The following is a 17667-nucleotide window of genomic DNA, read 5'->3' as shown; positions in this document are numbered from 1 at the left end:
GCCACTGAGCTCAGGAAGCAGTTAAATGCCTCCCAAATCCACAATGCCACTAAACTCAGGAGACATTCTGAGCCCACTACTGGACTGCACCACCGCTGTGGCACACCGCCAGTGAGCTTAGGAGTCCCACTTCTGGGTTGCGCCGCTGCTGCAACACACTGCTAGTGAGCTTGGGAGGCATTTAAATATCTCCCAAACTTATTTGTGTTGTGCTGTGGCACAATTCAGAAGTGGGCTCAGGAGGTATTTAAATGCCTCCTGAACTCCCTTGTGGGCATGGCACAGTAGTGGCATAGCTTCAAAGGGTTCCCTGGGCACCAGCATGTCTGACCCACAGACCGCCCCGACGGACCAAATGGACTGCTGTAAAAAATCGCAGTCCATGGGCGGTCTGTCAAAACTGCAAATGCACGGAGTAGGCAAACGAACCACAAACCATGTTCCGGCTCATTAAGAAATTAGGTCTGTGGACTGGTTTGTGCCCATCCCTATATACAAATCTTACTATGAAGAGCATATTATCAATTAATGTTATGTCACATAGACTGCATTGCTGTATTTATATGTAAGCATACAAACCCCATAATCAACAATTAACAATATTTTTCCATGCACCTTAATAATATTTATGTAGTACTATTTTAAAAATTTGTACTACTGGAGAATTTTAGCAATTAATCGTAAATATATGTATGTCAGAAAACCAGGGGGAAAACACTGCTGTCTTGTACCATATGTCTAACAGCAGGAAGAGGTAGGAGATCTGTCTGACACAAACACAACTTAATCGTGTTGAAGCAATGTTAATAAGTGATGCCCAGCATTTGTACACCCAAACCGAATACTGGCCAGGCCCAGTGCATCAGAAGGGAGATAAATATTTTAGAACATACAACATATTTTGTGATGGTACTCGTCATATGCATGAGATAAACCTACAGCCTTCTGCTATCATGATCTCTACTTCAAATGACTTTTTAAAAATCTGAAGCCTTTCCTTTCAATTCTGTTGTTATAAACCAGTCTTAAGAAATTCTGATGCAGTTTTTTTTTTGCAATCTTCATCAAAGGAGGACATGATAACTATAATAGTTACGAACAGATGCTCTAAAATATTTGACTATGTTACTGTTCTAAAAGGTAAAGGTAAAGGTTATCCTTGCTCGAAAGCTAGTTGAATCTGACTCTAGGGGGTGGTGCTCATCTCCATTTCTAAGCCAAAGAGCCAGCGCTGTCTGAAGACTTCTCCATGGTCATGTGGCTGGCATGACTAAACGCTGAGGTGCACAGAATGCTGTTACCTTCCCACTGAAGCGGTACCTATTTATTTACTTGCAATTTCCTGCTTTCGAACTGCTAGGTTGGCAGGAGCTGGGGGCAGAGATGGGAGCTCACTCCATCATGCGGCACTAGGGTCTCGAACTGCTGAGCTACAGACCTTCTGGTCTGCAGCTCAGCATCTTAACCTCTAAGCCACTGCGGCCCCTAGCTACTGTTTACCATACAACTTCCTTTGCCTCACCTGAGTCCTTTTTCATGACCTGTTTGTTTGAACATGTTGACTGAACATTTTCCGCCCATGGTTCTGATCCCATCCTTGTGACTTGCCACTTTGCCTCTACCTTGTTCATTGAATACAGTTTGTAAGCAAGGATCAGAGCAAGAATCACAGCTCCCTGTAGCCCAAGAACACTGTGATAAATAAAGCTAAACAGATAGTCCCGGCAAGCCTGCTCTCTTCAGATCTTGGGAGCTAAACAGGCCCTGGAGAGCACATGGATAGGGGACCACCAAGGAAGTCCCAGGTTGCTATGCAGAGGCAGGCAATGGCAAACCACCTCTGAATGTCTCTTGCCTTGAAAACCCTATGAAGTCGCCATAGGTCAGCTGCAAGTTGATGGCATTTTACACAAAGACAGGCACACAGAACAGCTGGAGTTCTGGGGGGACTCTCCTTGAAAGAAGGAGGAAGGAGGGAAAGCCGAAAGCCAGTGTGGTGAACTAACTGAAGGATCTGGGAGACCCAGCTTTGAATCCCTGTTCCGGCACGGAAGCTCACTGGGTGATGCTGGGCCAGTTACAAGCCTAAAATGCCTCAAAAGGTTGTTCTGAGGATAGAATGAAAGGCAAAAGGATGATGTGAGCTGCTCTAGGTTCTCATTGGGGGAAACGGTGGGGTACAAATGAAGTAAACAGATATTAAATAATGCTGAAGACTTAAGGGGCAGATATAAGAAAGGTTTGCTGCTGAGGGGGAAGGAGAGAAGGAAGCAGGGAAAGGTGGGAGATATGGGGGCTGCCAGAAGGTGAGAATGATGAAATAGTGTGGGAAAGGGGACACAGGAGGTAATGAAGTAACCCTGCAAGTCCATGCAGGTTCCCTGCTCCCAAAAGTACAACTGTGAAGCATGGAAAGCTAAATCAGATCCTTATTATAATCAGACATTAGGCAGTTGGCACTAATATCCAATTTTACTATACTTTATTGCTTTCAAACTTGCTTGAGCACTCAGGCATAAACAATGCTAATGTCCTAATAAAACTGTGGCTACAGCTTACTCCCCCCGCAATTTTATATACTTGGTGGTGGCAGCATCAGCTGGGAATAACCTCTAACACAGTCTATAGTATCATACTCATATCAGAAGAAAAACACTTCCTTTATTCAGTTAACATCTATTCTTTCTAGCAAGAGGCAAAGCTTCAAGAAGCCAGTAGATCTATGTGCATTTAGCAGCCACATCTGCCTTTTAACAACATAATTCCCCAACAACTGAGCTGCCAAAATGTAAGAGCTAAATGGCACATCAACAGAGAGCTCACTTACAGCTACGCTGCAAAGGGAATAGCAAGACATGTGCAAGCATCGCAGCTATGACACAGAGTAGTGGATCTCACGAGATGCCAAGCCATCCTCCAATACTTGGCATCAAATAGCAAAGCAAAACAATGAAGGAGTGTAAACAACCTTAGGAAAAACGTCTTTGTAATGTGCTCCTTGACTTTCTATTCAGTGTAGACTTAACAAAAGAGAGAAACGTGCCCTGGAATAGGTCTAGATGTGTAAGACATTGCAGCTCCTGGTTATAGCCTAATTTTTAAAATTGGTAAAGGCTGCTAAAGTGCTTTCCAATATACAGGAAGATAATACACAACTAATTACTTAGAAGAACACCTGACATCATAACAACAAGCTTTTGCTCTTTGAACTACAATCGAAATGATTTGGCTTGGAAGTGTTATCTTGCATCTTCATTCTACAGAATATATAACGGAGTTATCTGAACTATCCTCCAGTGTAATGAAGGGATATTGTGAAGCCCTACAAATAGGAGGGAGGGACAAAGAAAAGCAGAATGCCTAGCTCTACAGCCTTGCTGTCACACTTCCTTCTGTTCCATTCCTCTCCCCTCTGCTTTCCTGAGACCATCATGGCCTGACCCTCTTGTCCTTTGTTGGCCATGTCTTGGGAAACAAGATTTCTATGTCCATCTTTAAAATGAGCCCAAGAAAGGTGACTGCTACAATCTGTGAAATCAAAGGCCTTAGTCGAAACCTTCATTTTCAGCATTTCTTAAATTGAATTCCTACAAATATTTCCTTTGTAGTACACAGAAAATCTCTGCGCCTGGCCTCCCGACTGGATCGGTTACACCCAGATCGGGCAACCCCGGAGGCCCCGGGCACCGAGACGTACGAGCCGGCCAGAGGGTTCTTTCCAGAGGACCCGGTGTACGCCCGAAACTACGGCCGGGGGCCTCAATGGATCCCAGCCCGAGTCATACGGGTCAAGGGCCCCCGTTCATACGAGGTCTCCAGCGAGGACGGCCAGATCCTCCACCGGCACATAGATCAGCTGCGCCGTCGCACGCTACAGCTGGACCCTGAGGATCCGGACGAGGACCCAGAGCCTGCCACATCGGCCCCACTCCCGGCACCGGATCCACAGCCGCCTCTCCGTGAGGAAACCGAGGCGCCTCCCACCGTGGTGCCAGACTGTCCTGCCTCCTCGGCGCCCTCGTCGGTCCCAGGCCCCTCGGCTCCCAGGGCCCCCGAGACCGAACCCATCGCTACCCCGGAGCCCCGACGCTCGACGCGCCCCAAGAAGCCACCCGCCTACTTGAAGGACTTCGTCTGTGGGTGCCTTCTGAACCAAGGGGGGAGGGGTGTAATGTATTCAGCCTGACATGCCCGGACTTGCCCGGGCTGGCCAGGCACAACTCTTCAATAGCTTCATGTCCAAAGACAATGGGTCCGTAGGATCCTAGCCGGCCCAATCAAAGGGCCAGCTTCTCAGCCGGGAGACCAATGGTCGCCCGGTTACTGTAAATAGCCTATCGGGAGTAGGGGGTGTGTTTAGGTGTACTTGGTGGCGGGTTTTCTGAACCTATATAACCAGCCTGCGAGCTGGTCCCTTCGTCTTTGTCCTGAACTAAATAAAGGTATGCTTAGCTGAAATCACTCTCCGTCTGCATACTTTTCACTAGCTCACAGTTTTTTAGCCTCTGGCTCACACATTTTTTTGTCTCAGCTCAGGAAGGAGGGCTCCAGAGCAAACTGATTTATGCAGCAGCCAAATCGCTTGTTCACAACTTGAATGCCAGGAGCTCACAAGACTCCACAGCTTAGAGGGAGCATTGCTTAGCAATCTGTGTCTTCTTTTTTTAAAAAAAGTTCAGCCACACCTAGAAAATCTTTGCACACACAGATCAAACATTTCTTTCCCTTCCTCAAGGAGGAAAAGGTGGGCATGGAATTGGCTGGCAGGAACATCTCTCTCAGCATGTAGAAAATGCCTAATTTCGCAACTGAAAAAACTTCCCTTTCCACACACACACCGGAGGGCGCTTTACAAAGGCACATTGGGAACACATTCAACTCAACTCCTTTCCCTCCAACTGTGCCTAAGGAAAAAAAAATCGGGGGGGGGGGATTTCCTGCAGAGTTGGGTGGGCTTGCAATGCTTGGGGTATGCCCCCTCCCCCAAAGTACTTTTCCTCGGCCACCCTTCCCTTCCCTGCAAACTGCTTGGAGAGGCACTTGGGGGTGGGGGGGAATTCATATCTCTCTCTCTCTCTCTCTCTCTCTCTCTCCACACCCAGTTTGGCTTCTCTGACATCATCCGCGGCTGCTCCGGGAGGCAGGCGAAGGAAAGGACTTCCCAAAGAGCCACACTCTCCCTGCCTCCTCCTCCTCGTCCGGCCCCCATCAGCTTCGCTCCGGCCCCAGCGGTGAGTGGTCACAGCCTCGGGAAGGAGGGAGGCGGCGGGTGGGTGAGAAACTGGCGTGCGGGGGTGGGGGGAATATCCCAGGGATGATTTTCTTTGTTAAAAAGGATGAATCTGGAAGCCAGATGGGGGGAGGAGGAAGGGGGGGGGCAGAAGGAAAGGGAACTCCACCAGCAGAAGTGCTTTGCTGACAAAGAGAAGGGAAGAATGGAGGGTTTTTTTGGGTTTGGGGGAAGTCTTTGCAACTTGGGACAAAAACAACTTCACACCAGAGAATCCCCTCCTCTCCAGAAATGGGCAGGCGGGATTGCTTTCTGCAGTTCTGTCAGAGGTGGGTGGGGGGTTTGCTTTTCAAACTCCCCCAAAACAGCAGCTGCAGAGTGGGGGGGGGGGGGGGAAGAGATGCGGCGCGGGCGAGCGTCGGATGATTTCCCCCCTCTGAGAAAGAAAGGAACCGGTTTGTGTTTGGGATGGGAGAGCGGGATTCTCTGCTCGCAATGCGTTTCTGTTTTGAAAAAAGTTTCCGGCTATCACGGTTTTAAGGCGAGAAACAGCGCGAGAGTCACTTTTTAAAATATATACAGATCTTTTTTTTTTCCTTCCTGGCGCAGAAGAGTAGCTATTTTGCTGGCGATTTGGCCCGCGGAGGGTTAAGAGGGATTGGCTGAAACATTTTCAAAAATTTTTATTGGCTATCGGCCCCCTCTAGTGGGGCGAAAGGGGATTGCCGTGACATTTAGCAAAGATCTCCCTGCCCTGAAAAAACGGTGTTTTGTCTCTCTCACGGTTGCCAATCTCCAGGCTGCTGCTGGAGATCTTCCACTACGACTACAACTGATCTCCAGGTGACAGGCATCAGTCCGCCTGGAGAAAATGGCTGCTTTGGAAGGTGGACAATTGCACCCTATTGAAGTCCCTCCGCTCCCCAAATCTCACCCCCTCTCAGGCTCCATTTCCAAAATCTCCAGGTATTTCCCATCTTGGAGCTGGCAACCAATGTTCCCTGTAAGCTGAGTTAGTGTGAGCTAGCTCACCGTTTTTTAGCCTCCAGCTCAGACATTTTTGTCTTCACTCAGGAAGGAGGGCTCCAGAGCTCCATTGCTCGCTCACAACTTGAATGCCAGTAGCTCAGAAAGTGGAATTTTTGCTCAGAAGACTCCACAGCGTAGAGGGAGCATTGCTTGCAAGTAGTGTTCCCTCTAAGCTGAGTTAGTGTGAGCTAGCTCACAGTTTTTTAGCCTCCAGCTCACACATTTTTGTCTCAGCTCAGGAAGGATGGCTCCAGTGCAAACTCATTTATGCAGGAGCCAAATCGCTTGCTCACAACTTTCATGCCAGTAGCTCTCAAAGTAGAATTTTTTGCTCACCAGACTCCACAGCTTAGAGGGAGCATTGCCATGTTCCCTCTAAGCTGAACTAGTGTGAGCTAGCTCACAGTTTTTTAGCCTCTGGCTCACACATTTTTGTCTTCGCTCAGGAAGGATGGCTCCAGTGCAAACTGATTTATGCAGGAGCCAAATAGCTCGCTCACGACTTTAATGCCAGTCACTCAGGAGACTCCACAGCTTAGAGGAAGGATCGCAAATGGGAATACTAGCTTCTGATGATTTTTTTTAAAGGGGGGGTTTATTGCTTGTCTTCATTCTGAAACATCTGAAGTTGATTCTCACATTATTGTTTCAGAGGGAAGCTGTGTTGGTCTACAGCAGGGCTCTAGTGAAGAGCTGGAGTCCAGGAGCACCTTCGAGACTAACACTATTTTGTGGCAGGGAGGAGCTTTCGTTGAGTCCCTGTTCACTTCTTCGAATACGGCTAGAATCTGTCCTTACGTCTTGGAGAGTGGAGCGATCTCAGATACCAGGACCGACGGACTCCCATTCTAGCTGTATCCGAAGAAGTGAGCCGTGACTCATGAAAGCTCCTACCCTGCCAAAAAGGGTGTTTGTTTGTAAGGTGCTCCTGGACTCTGCCTCTTTTCTAGATTTTCAGGATATAAGCTTTTTTTGGTGTGTGACTATTTGTGTGTGTGTGTGCACGCGTGCGTAGCTGCCTGCCTGGAAGTTGTGGTTGACTTCTGGTGACTTCTGGCCACCTCTAGCGAGGCTTGGACATTTCAGAGAGGTGGCTTTGATATTGCCTGCCCCTGCCTCCCGGCCTTGGTATTCCTTGGAGGTCTCCCATCCAAGTACTTGCCGGGGTCGGCCCTGCCTAGCTTCTGAGATCTGACGAGATTGGGCTTGCCTGGGCTATCCAGGTCAGGGTGGGGTATAAGCTTTAGAGAGTCAAAGCTTTGTATCTGACGAAGGGAGTGTTGTCTCTTGAATGCTCACCACCAATGCTCCCTCTAAGCTGTGGAGTCTTGTGAGCGGAAATTCTGCTTTGTGAGCTGCCGGCATTAAAGCTGTGAGCGAGCGATTTGGCTCCTGCATAAATTAGTTTGCTCTGGGGCCCTCCTTCCTGAGCGAAGACCAAAATGTGTGAGCCGGAGGCTAAAGAACTGTGAGCTAGCTCACACTAACTCAGCTTAGACGGAACACTGTGCACCATTGTTCCCTCTAAGCTGCGGAGTCTTGTGAGCAAAAATTCTACTTTGTGAGCTGCCGGCATTCCAAGTTGTGAGCGAGCGATTCGGCTGCTGCATAAATTAGTTTGCTCTGGAGCCATCCCTTCCTGAGCTAAGGCAAAAATGTGTGAGCCGGAGGCTTAAGAACTGTGACCTAGCTCACACTAACCCAGCCTAGAGGGAACCACCGCTCACCACCACCCAAAATCATGCTGGTCTCGAAGGACCTATCGGACTGGACTCTCACGTGTTACAGGTTCCCATCTGCACTCAAATTACCTCCCTTAGCCGAATCCCCGTGGAAATGTAATGTGTGAACCCATGATACAAATTAATTCCTTCCCCACCAGGGGATGTATTTGCAAGCTACGCAGGGTGGACTCGAGAAATTCCACCTGCATTCCTCCGAGCGGCTGACTGGCGTAGTGTTGCCAACTCCAGGTTGGGAAATTCCTGGAGATGGCGCCTGGGGAGAGCAGGGTTTTCGGGAGGGGAGGGGAGGGAACCCCGGCTGGGTACAATGCCACATCGTCCACCCTTCCGAATCTGACATGCAATCTGGAGATCCGCTGTAATCCCTGAAACTCTCCAGGCCACGCCTGGAGGCTCAGCAACAAGCACACAGGGAACACGGCTGAGTTAGATAAACACAGAAAACACCGTGTTGAAATAATAAACACAATATTCACATGTACTTATAGCTAAATATATTTGCCTTTTATACACAACATCAACTCTAGTGTATTGTAAACACTTTCAAACAACAACATCACATTTCAAACACTTTCAGACTAAGTTATATAACACGAAGGGTCCAACTGTCTTCTTCCTGATGGAGGATAAATACCAGTGTACAGTTATTTGTACCAAACAATGCAGCAACCTATTGTACATTCCCCAAGTGATGATCCATCAGGTAAAGCTAGCAGGCAGCTTGTATTTCTCACTGTGATGATTCAGCTTAGCCAGCAAGCCTAGTAGATGTATTTTCCCATGAGGTGGTTCAGCTAGAAAGCAGGCCTAGCAACACGCCTCCCGGGCATAACCTGCGTGTTTCGAACAAATCTTCTTCAGGCATAAATGTTTCTGGAACTGAACAACAATACATATCATAATATAATATAAATTCAATATCCTTACATAGTACCAGGAAAAACAGGGGGGGGGGGAAGAAGGCTAAGTTTCCTGCACTCACCCACAGCTCTGGAGGGTGGCAACCTTGCCCTGGCACCTGAGGAGTGCCCGGCCGGCACGACATGCTGTGTCATCGTAAGGTGTGTGTTTTCTGGGGAGGCGGCCCCATCCTTGAGGCCGCAGATGAGTTCAGTGCCGTGGATTCAGATCTTACATTTCTACAGGCGTGTCTTTTGGGATTATGGAAACACAATGTGTAAATCCGCTCGAATTTAAGGAACGGGTCGCAGACTGGCTCTCCACCAGTCCGTGCGGAAGGCAACCAGGGCCAGCCTTTTCCGCTCCCACAGATGATACCTCCGTGTTGCTGGGGGTGCTGGATCAGTGCTCCCTCTAAGCTGTGGAGTCCCGTGAGCAAAAACTCCCCTTTGCAAGCTCCTGGCATTCAAGCTGTGAGCGAGTGATTCGGCTGCTGCATAGAGTAGTTTGCTCTGGAGCTGTCCTTCCTGAGCCAAGGCAAAAACGTGTGAGCCGTAGGCTAAAAAACTGTGAGCTGGCTCGTGGGAACTCAGCTTAGAGGGAACACAGGTGGCAGTGGTGGTTTCATGTGAATAGACACATCCGCCTGTTTCCAGACTGGGGCGCCACATGACCAGGAAGGTATTTGGGGGTATGAGCGTTCAAGAATCAAAGTTCCCTTCGTTTCCCAGCGAAGGGAGTTTGGACTCTTGAATGCTTCTACCCAAAAATTCTTCTTGGTCTCTCAGGTGCATCTGGGCTCAGATGTACTGCAGACCACGCCTGGCTACCCTCTGAAAGACGGCAAGGTTCTGTGGGAGGCTTCGCACCCAGAACCCCGAGGAGCCAGCAGGCCGGTGGCGACCCAGGAAACCCGCTTCCTACAGATTTTGTGTCACTCTCCAGACACCGGCTGAACCCTTCACGAGACCAGCTTAGCCGGGGTGCAAAGGTGCTCTGAGAGCCGTTTGCAGATGGATTGCGTTAATTGTACTGCCGGTGGGCTTTCTGGAGTTTGGCGCACCTCTGCGTGGGCGATTTTGGGGGAAATGCCTCGAACCTGTTTCATAATTTCGAACAGCAATTTAAACATGAGGAGGAGGAGGAGGTGGTGCTGCATGAATGAATGGCTTCCCATTTCTGCATGAACTCGTTTGGCGCCTCGGAGCTGGTGTTGCTGTTTCGTCAGGCAGGCAACCGTGAAAACGAACCGTCGCGATAACATTTAAGAGCTGTGTGCAGAGAGCAAGTGTACGCTACAAGATTCAAAAGAACAGCTCTGGCCAGTCTGTTCTTTTGGAGATATTGGTCATTGGAGGGACTTCTCTTAAGGAGAACGTAGGGTGATTTTGCCATTTCCTGCGGACAGAGGCACTGCTCCCTCTAAGCTGTGGAGTCTTGTGAGCAAAAATTCTGCTTTGTGAGCTGCTGGCATTAAAGTTGTGAGCGAGCGATCTGGCAACTGCATGAGTTAGTTTGCTCTGGGGCCATCCTTCCTGAGCCGAGACAAAAATGTGTGAGCCGGAGGCTAAAAAAATCATCTTAGAGGGAACATTGCACAGAAGCAGTCTGGTGTAGTTTGGTGTCGTGGTTAAGTGCACGGACTCTAATCTGGGAGAACCGGGTTTGATTCCCCACTCCTCCACTTGCAGCTGCTGGATGACCTTGGGCAAGCCGTAGTTCTAATAAGAGCTGTTCTTGAAAAAGAGCATTTTATGTCAGAGCTCCCTCAGCCCCACCTACCCCATAGGGTGTCTGTTGTGGGGAGGGGAAGGGAAAGGAGTCTGTAAGCCGCTCTGAGACTCCCTTGGGTAGTGAAGGGCGGGGTATAAATCCAATCTCTTCTCTTCTCTCTTCTACTACCCTTGTTTGTGGGGAGAAAATGGCTGCTGCTCTGCTCACGCTCAGAGGCACTCTTGTTTCGTACAGATGAGCTGGTCTCTCTTCCTTTAAGGGAAAGGGGCCTGTCCACAGAGGGGAGACGGTGGGATGCTAAGAGAGAAGAGACATGGGGGGTGGTTACGGGGGGGGCACACCACCTTCTCCTGCAGAGATATTTTTTCTAGTCTCCCCCATCCAAGCAAAAGGAGGTCACGGCAAGCGGGCTTAGAGCATCTGAAAGGGAAGAAATAATTGGTGACTGTCCCCACTAGAAGACAAGGACAGGCAAGATTTAACGGCAGAGTCCTCTGCAGAGATATACCAGGCTAAAACAGCCCCCTGGTCAATCAGCAGGTTCAGACTGGATTCACTCCCGTGTAGGATGGCGCACGCTGCTTCCAACCGGGGCTTTGTGTACTATTTATTTAGTTATCGGGGAGGCTTCTCTGCCGGCTCTCCGGAGCCCAGCTCGGGGCGGCTTGCAGTTTAAACATGGCCACGCTATAAAACCAAGCCGTGGGCGTGAAACAAGGCGTTAGACGTAAAGCAGTATAAAAACTTATCCCCAAAGCAGAATCAAACCATTCAAAAGTCGGTGACACAGAAAGCCAGCGAGCCCGATCTGGCTGGATTGCAGAAGACAGGCAGGTCAGCCCAGCTTAGGACTCGGAGGGGAGACCACCCAGGAAGCCCAGGGTCGCTATGCAGAGGCAGGCGATGGCAAAACCACCTCTGAATATCTCTTGCCCTGACCTGGACAGCCCAGGCTAGCCTGATCTCATCAGATCTCAGGAGGTAAACAGGGTCGGCCCTGGTTAGTACTTGGGTGGGAGACCACCAAGGCAGCCCAGGGTCGCTATGCAGAGGCAGGCGATGGCAAAACACCTCTGACTGTCTCTTGCCTTGACCTGGACGGCCCAGGCTAGCCTGATCTCATCGGATCTTGGAAGCTCAACAGTGTTGGTCCTGGTTAGCATTTGGACGGGAGACCCCCAAGGAAGTCCATGGTTGCTACGCAGAGGCAGGCAAGGGCGAGCCACCTCTGCTCATCTCTTGCCTTGACCTGGATGGCCCAGGCCAGCCTAGTCTCACCAGATCTCACAAGCTAAGCGGGATCGGCCCTGGTTGGTGCTTGGATGGGGGACCACCAAGGAAGTCCAGGGTTGCTATGCAGAGGCAGGCATGAGCAAACCACCTCTAAATGTCTCTTGCCTTGACCTGGTTGGCCCAGGCTAGTCCAGCCTGATTAGATCTCGGAAGCTAAGCATGGTGGGTCCTGGATGGTACTTGGACGGGAGACCACCAAGGAAGCCCAGGGTTGCTACGCAGAGGCAGGCCACGGCAAACCACCACTGTCCGTCTCTTGCCTCGAGAACCTTATGGATTCGATGTAAGTCGGCTGCCAGATAAACCCCCCCTAGATTAAAGTCTGGGTCAAAAAGATGTGTTGTGGCCCGGCACCTAAAAGAAAGTAAAGTCGACGCTTCAAGATCCGTGAGGTGTCCTCTGGTGCCAAGGGCTTTGAGCATCTTAGAGAGTCCTGCCAAGGCGTATTCACCAGGCGCTTTCTCAGTACAGGAGGTCACGCCAGACGCCTTCTGGCACTGGAGTTCCCAGCCCTTCATTTCCTTTTCAGCAACTGGCACGCAGAGCCCAGACTCGGTGGTGAGTGTGGCAGGGAGGGGGGTGGCTTGGACCTGCCCCCATCTTTCTGACCTGAAATGACCCGGGGGGGCGTCTGCCATTCACCCGACACAGATAGTTGCCCCAACTCCCCACACCGAAAGCATTCTCTTCCGCTTATTTCAAAATGATATCTCCCACCTTTCGGGAATACAGCCGAGGAGATGTAAAAAATAATTAAAACAAGACTGTTTTAAAGCCCAAAATTCAAAAGCCAGCGAAGACAGAAAACAGCAGCTGTTAAATCAGAGTTGCAGATTAAAAACAAAACAAAACCAGATCTCATCTGTATGACGTATCCAACATCCAGGCATAAAAACTGAGTCCGGAGCCAGGAACAGCAGTCAAATTTTAGCACCTCCTGGAAAAAAGATGGTCTTTACTCTTGGGGAGGGGCTGTGGCTCAGTGGCAGAGCCTCTGCTTGGCATGCAGGAGGTCCCTGGTTCAGTCCCCGGCAGCATCTCCAGTTAGAAAGGACCAGGCAGGAGGTGATGTGAAAGACCTCCTCCTGGGACCCTGGAGAGTTGTAAAGAGGGGGTGTGGCTCAGTGGCAGAGCCTCTGCTTGGCATGCAGAAGGTCCCAGGTTCAATCCCCAGAGGCATCTCCAGTTAAAAAGGACCAGGCATGAGATGATGGGAAAGACCTCCGCCTGAGACTCTGGAGAGCTGTAAAGAGGGGCTGTGGCTCAGTAGCAGAGCCTCTGCTTGGCATGCAGAAGGTCCCAGGTTCAATCCCCGGCATCTCCATTTAAACATGACCAGGCAGGAGGTGATGGGAAAGACCTCCACCTGAGACCCTGGAGAGCTGTCAAGAGGGGCTGTGGCCCAGTGGCAGAGCCTCTGCTTGGCATGCAGAAGGTCCCAGTTTCAATTGCCCAGGGAGGCTCCATCTCACACTTTCCTCTCCAACAGAAACTGCAAAGCTTCCGGGCGGAAACCCATTTCCGGTGCGGACCACTGTGAAGCGTGAGATAAATAAATGTTTATTGGCGGGGCACACCCTAGTTTCCAAACAGAGGGCTTTTCCGGGTTAGCCCAGCTCATTAGTTTATTTATCCAAAGCATTTATCACTTGCGCTTCCCAGCTCGGAGCAGGAAAGGACATTAAAGCGGCAAGCAGGGCTCAAATAAGCCCATCTCGGTCCTTTAATTAACGCGCCTGCCAAAACATCTCTGCGCCTGCCGCCTGCACAACACACAACTGAGCAATAATGCTGCCTGCAGACTCATTTCACAGCCAATGGCTTTCGACAGGAGTCTTGCTAAAAACACACGGGAATTGCCCGCCTCCAATGCTCCCCTCTAAGCTGTGGAGTCTCCTGGAGCAAAAATTCTACTTGGTGAGCTACGGGCATTAAAGTTGTGAGCAAGAGATTTGACTACTGGAGCCACATCCTTCCTGAGCGAAGACAAAAATGTGTGAGCCGGAGGCTAAAAAACTGAGCTTGCTCACACTAACTCAGCTTAGAGGGAACACTGGTGGTACCTGTTCCACCGTTATGGTGCCGCCACAGAGGATACCCAGATTTCCAGGCCACCCGGTGGGAAGATGGTGTTACTGGGTAGAGCTCAGTGTGTGCACAGGCTTATACAGAACTGGTAGAGGGAATAACATGCTCGAAAGGAAGCCTGGATCTCTGAATTTCTTTGCCTTCTCGACCTTTCGTGCAAATCTTTGCACGCGAAGGGAGACGGCGATGAGAAGCTGCACTCTGACAGAGTGTCTCTTTGCTTCGCTTGCATCGGGCCTTCCTCCCTGACGCGGCTTACATCTTTCTCCTCGCCTTTGCTTTGTGCTCGGAACCGGTATCATAACTGATTGAGCCAGTGTGCTATCAGCTACAGACCGGCTGGAGTCTTGATAGGGATCAGAGGGAAAAGAGAACAGAGGAGAGAAGAAAAAAAGTTGGACACGACCCTTGAAACCCCCCACCCCCCCAAAAAAGATCTCCCCCTCCCGGATTCTCTAAGCTCTCAAAAAGTCTGAGCGACGTAACCAGGGGTCATTTTGTAGAAAAAGAGGTGCAGGAGCTCATTAGCATAACTCATTAGCATAACTTATTTGCATATGCCACACCCCCTGACATCACCGGAAGTGTGTCAGAAGGCGACACCCACCGCTCAGGCTCCACTGGACTGTCTTGGATTTGCTAGTTATTGGGGGGGGGGGAACGTGCAGATCTGCCCTCGCAGAGGAGGGGGAGCTTGTACCTGAATAAAACTTGGCCTTAAAGGTGCCACTGGACTGTTTTGGACCGGGGGGTGGAGCTCTGCAACTTACCTGGCTGCTTCTTGCTCTGACTGCGGGCTGCTGGGAGCAGGGGGTGGGGCTTGTTGCATGTGCCCGCCCCCTGGGCTCTTTACTGCCGGAGCTCCGCTCCTGTGCACTCCTGCAGGAAATGACCTCTGAATGTAACCCCCAACTTCCTCTTTAACAGATTCTGAGCTGCCGTTCCAGCATTCTCTTCTCCTGATGCAGAGTATGGCCATTGGCCGTAGAGAGGCAGATTCAGAGGATTTGGGGGGATCTATCTTTAAATATTTGAAAGGTTGTCATTTGGAGGAGGGCCAGGAGCTGTTCCAGTGGGCGACAGAGGAGGGGACCCGAAGCAACGGGTTTAAATCACATGCAGAAAGGTATCGGCTGGATATTAGGAAAAACGTTTTCACGGCCAGAGTGGTCCAGAGGTGGAATCAGCTCCCTGGGGAGGTGGTTTTAGCTCCCCTTCATTGACAGCTTTCAAGAAGAGGCTGGACGAATATTTGTTAGGGATGCTTTAGGCGGGTCCTGCATTGGGCAGGGGGCTGGACTAGATGGTCTCTAGGGGCCCTTCCATGATTCTATGATTCCATGATTCTAATCCACTAAGTTGTGTTTTTCTGTTTACTTGGGGAGTCCCTTGCATAGCTACCGGCCACCTCGTCATCCGGGGACTTAGTTTTTTTGTGGGGGTCTTCGCCACTTCACTATTCAACAGAGAGAGGAGAAGGAGGGAAATTACCCAGCGTATCCGTTGTGCAGATGGATCCTTGCAAGTTTAAAGCAGGGCCAGCGTCACATTGGTTCGGTCCATCCACGCTGCCCTGATCCCCCAAGTTGGGTGTCTCTCACTCCCGCTGTCAACCTCCCCCCTCCAACGAGAGCAGAAGGCATGTTTCCCTGCTCTGGTATGGATGCAATCCCTTCCAATGTTCCCTCTAAGCTGTGGAGCCTTGTGAGCAATAATTCTGCTTTGTGAGTTACTGGCTTTAAAGTTGTGAGCAAGCGATTTGGCTACTGCATCAATCAGTTTCCTCTGGAGCCCCCTCCTTCCTGAGCTAAGACAAAAATCTGTGAGCTGGAGGCTAAAAAATTGTGAGCTAGCTCACGCTCACTCAGCTTAGAGGGAACACTGCTTGTGACATGGTTGGTGATGGTAGGACGGAGCCAGAGGCCATTTCGGGGGGGATCGCGGGGGATCGCAGTTCCCCCGGGTGAGGTACGGGGGGCGGGGCACATGACGAAGCCCCGCCCCCTGCTTCCGGCCGCCCCGCTTCCGGCCCTCATTCAGCCAGGAGGAGGCAGGAGAAGAGGGAGGGTAAGTTGCTTCCTCCCTGCCTCTCCCCACCCCTGCCTGCCTGGGGCCAGGGAGGGCCTTCGCGGGGCTTCCTTGCACTCCCGCCGGCCTTGCAGGTCCACCGCCGGGCCCCTCATGGGGCTCAGCAGTGGAGCTGCAAAGCCGCCGCCAGCGGCCGGGACCGTTGGGGGCGGGGTGTGTGGCCTTATGACACACTTCTGGTTATGTCAGGGTGTGTGGCCTTATGACACACTTCCGGTTATGTCAGGGGGTGTGGCATATGCTAATGAGTTATGCTAATGAGTCCCCCTAGCTCTTTTTCTACGAAACGACCCCTGTCTACATACAATAAAATCTCAAAGCCGCTTAATTGGCTGATCTTTTAAAAAGATTTAACCATGCTGAAGCGCAGAATTTGGTCACCTTAAAGGTAGCCCTCTTTCGAACAGTCGGAAAGGAGGAGGGAAATATAAAATTCGTCCAGTCTGCCTGGGAAATTCGATAGAAGTATTGGATAAGGGGAACCCAAGAAACACTCCTCCGGGCCAGTAGATCTGCTGTCCCACACACGGTTGCCAACTCCCATGCTGTGGAGATTTTGGGGTTGGAACTTGGATCGGGCAGGCCTTGGGAACAATGCTCCCTCTGAGCTGTGGAGGTCTAAAAAGGTAAAGAAGAAGAGAAGAGATTGGATTTATACCCCGCCCTTCACTTGGAGTCTCAGAGCGGCTTACACACTCCTTTCCCTTCCCCTCCCCACAACAGAGGCAGGTGGGGCTGTGAGAGCTCTTGACAGAAACGGCTCTTTTTCAAGGACAGCTGTGCCAGAGCTTGTGACTGACCCAAGGTCACATCAGCAGGTGCAAGTGGAGGAGTGGGGAATCGAACCCTGTTCTCCCAGATTAGAGTCCGCACGCTTAACCACTACACCAAACTGGCTCCCTTGCTCGAAAGCCAGTCGAGTCCGACTCTAGGGTTGCGGTGCTCATCTCCGTTTCAAAGCCGAAGAACCAGCGCTGTCCGAAGACGTTTCTGTGGTCATGTGACTAAACACCGAGGCGCACGGAATGCTGTTACCTTCCCACTGAAGTGGTACCTATTTATCTACTTGCAATTTCTTGCGTTCGAACTGCTAGGTACAAGTAAGATGGTATAAATGTTATCACTTAGGTCTCCTTGCAAGGCTATGGGAACGAGGAACGGCGAATGTTCCCCAAAGCCCATGCGGAGGAGGCTCACTTTTCACAGAGTTGCAAGCGCAGCTAATCTACAGTCCACACAGATGTGTCTCCCGCACCCCTCCTCAAGAATGTCAGAGGAGGGCCTGGCAGATTGATACCGTAACAGCAGGTATGAGACGGGAGCTTGGGAACTACAGGAAAAGGGGGGGGGGAACTGGCCATAGAGTAACAGAGCATAGCTATGTACATCAGGGAACTACAGTAACAAGTATGATGGCCCGAGGACCCGTGCAAAGGCCCGATTCTGACAGCGGGGCCCAAGGGCTCTGGCACGGAGGGCTTTCACCAAGGCATCCTTGGGGTGACTTACGGTGGCAAGCCGGCCTAGCCGTGAACTTCTGCTGCACCCAAGGGCGGGAAA

The 17667-nt window shown here is 50.7% G+C and overlaps 1 protein-coding gene across 1 annotated transcript in view; it reads left to right on the top strand.

The window, feature by feature from the left end:
* The first annotated feature begins 5105 nt into the window (after nt 1–5105).
* EMP2 (epithelial membrane protein 2) overlaps nt 5106–17667 on the top strand; it is a 31653-nt gene continuing 19091 nt past the window's right edge. Inside the window, exon 1 of the mRNA XM_015409928.1 lies at nt 5106–5231. The gene's annotated coding sequence lies outside the window, so the exon portion shown is untranslated. The remainder of the gene's footprint in view (nt 5232–17667) is intronic.

The sequence above is a fragment of the Gekko japonicus genome, unplaced genomic scaffold (assembly GCF_001447785.1).
Source record: "Gekko japonicus isolate JY-2015 unplaced genomic scaffold, Gekko_japonicus_V1.1 scaffold78, whole genome shotgun sequence".
Lineage (NCBI taxonomy): Eukaryota > Metazoa > Chordata > Lepidosauria > Squamata > Gekkonidae > Gekko > Gekko japonicus.
This window is presented reverse-complemented; position numbering and strand designations above follow the sequence as displayed.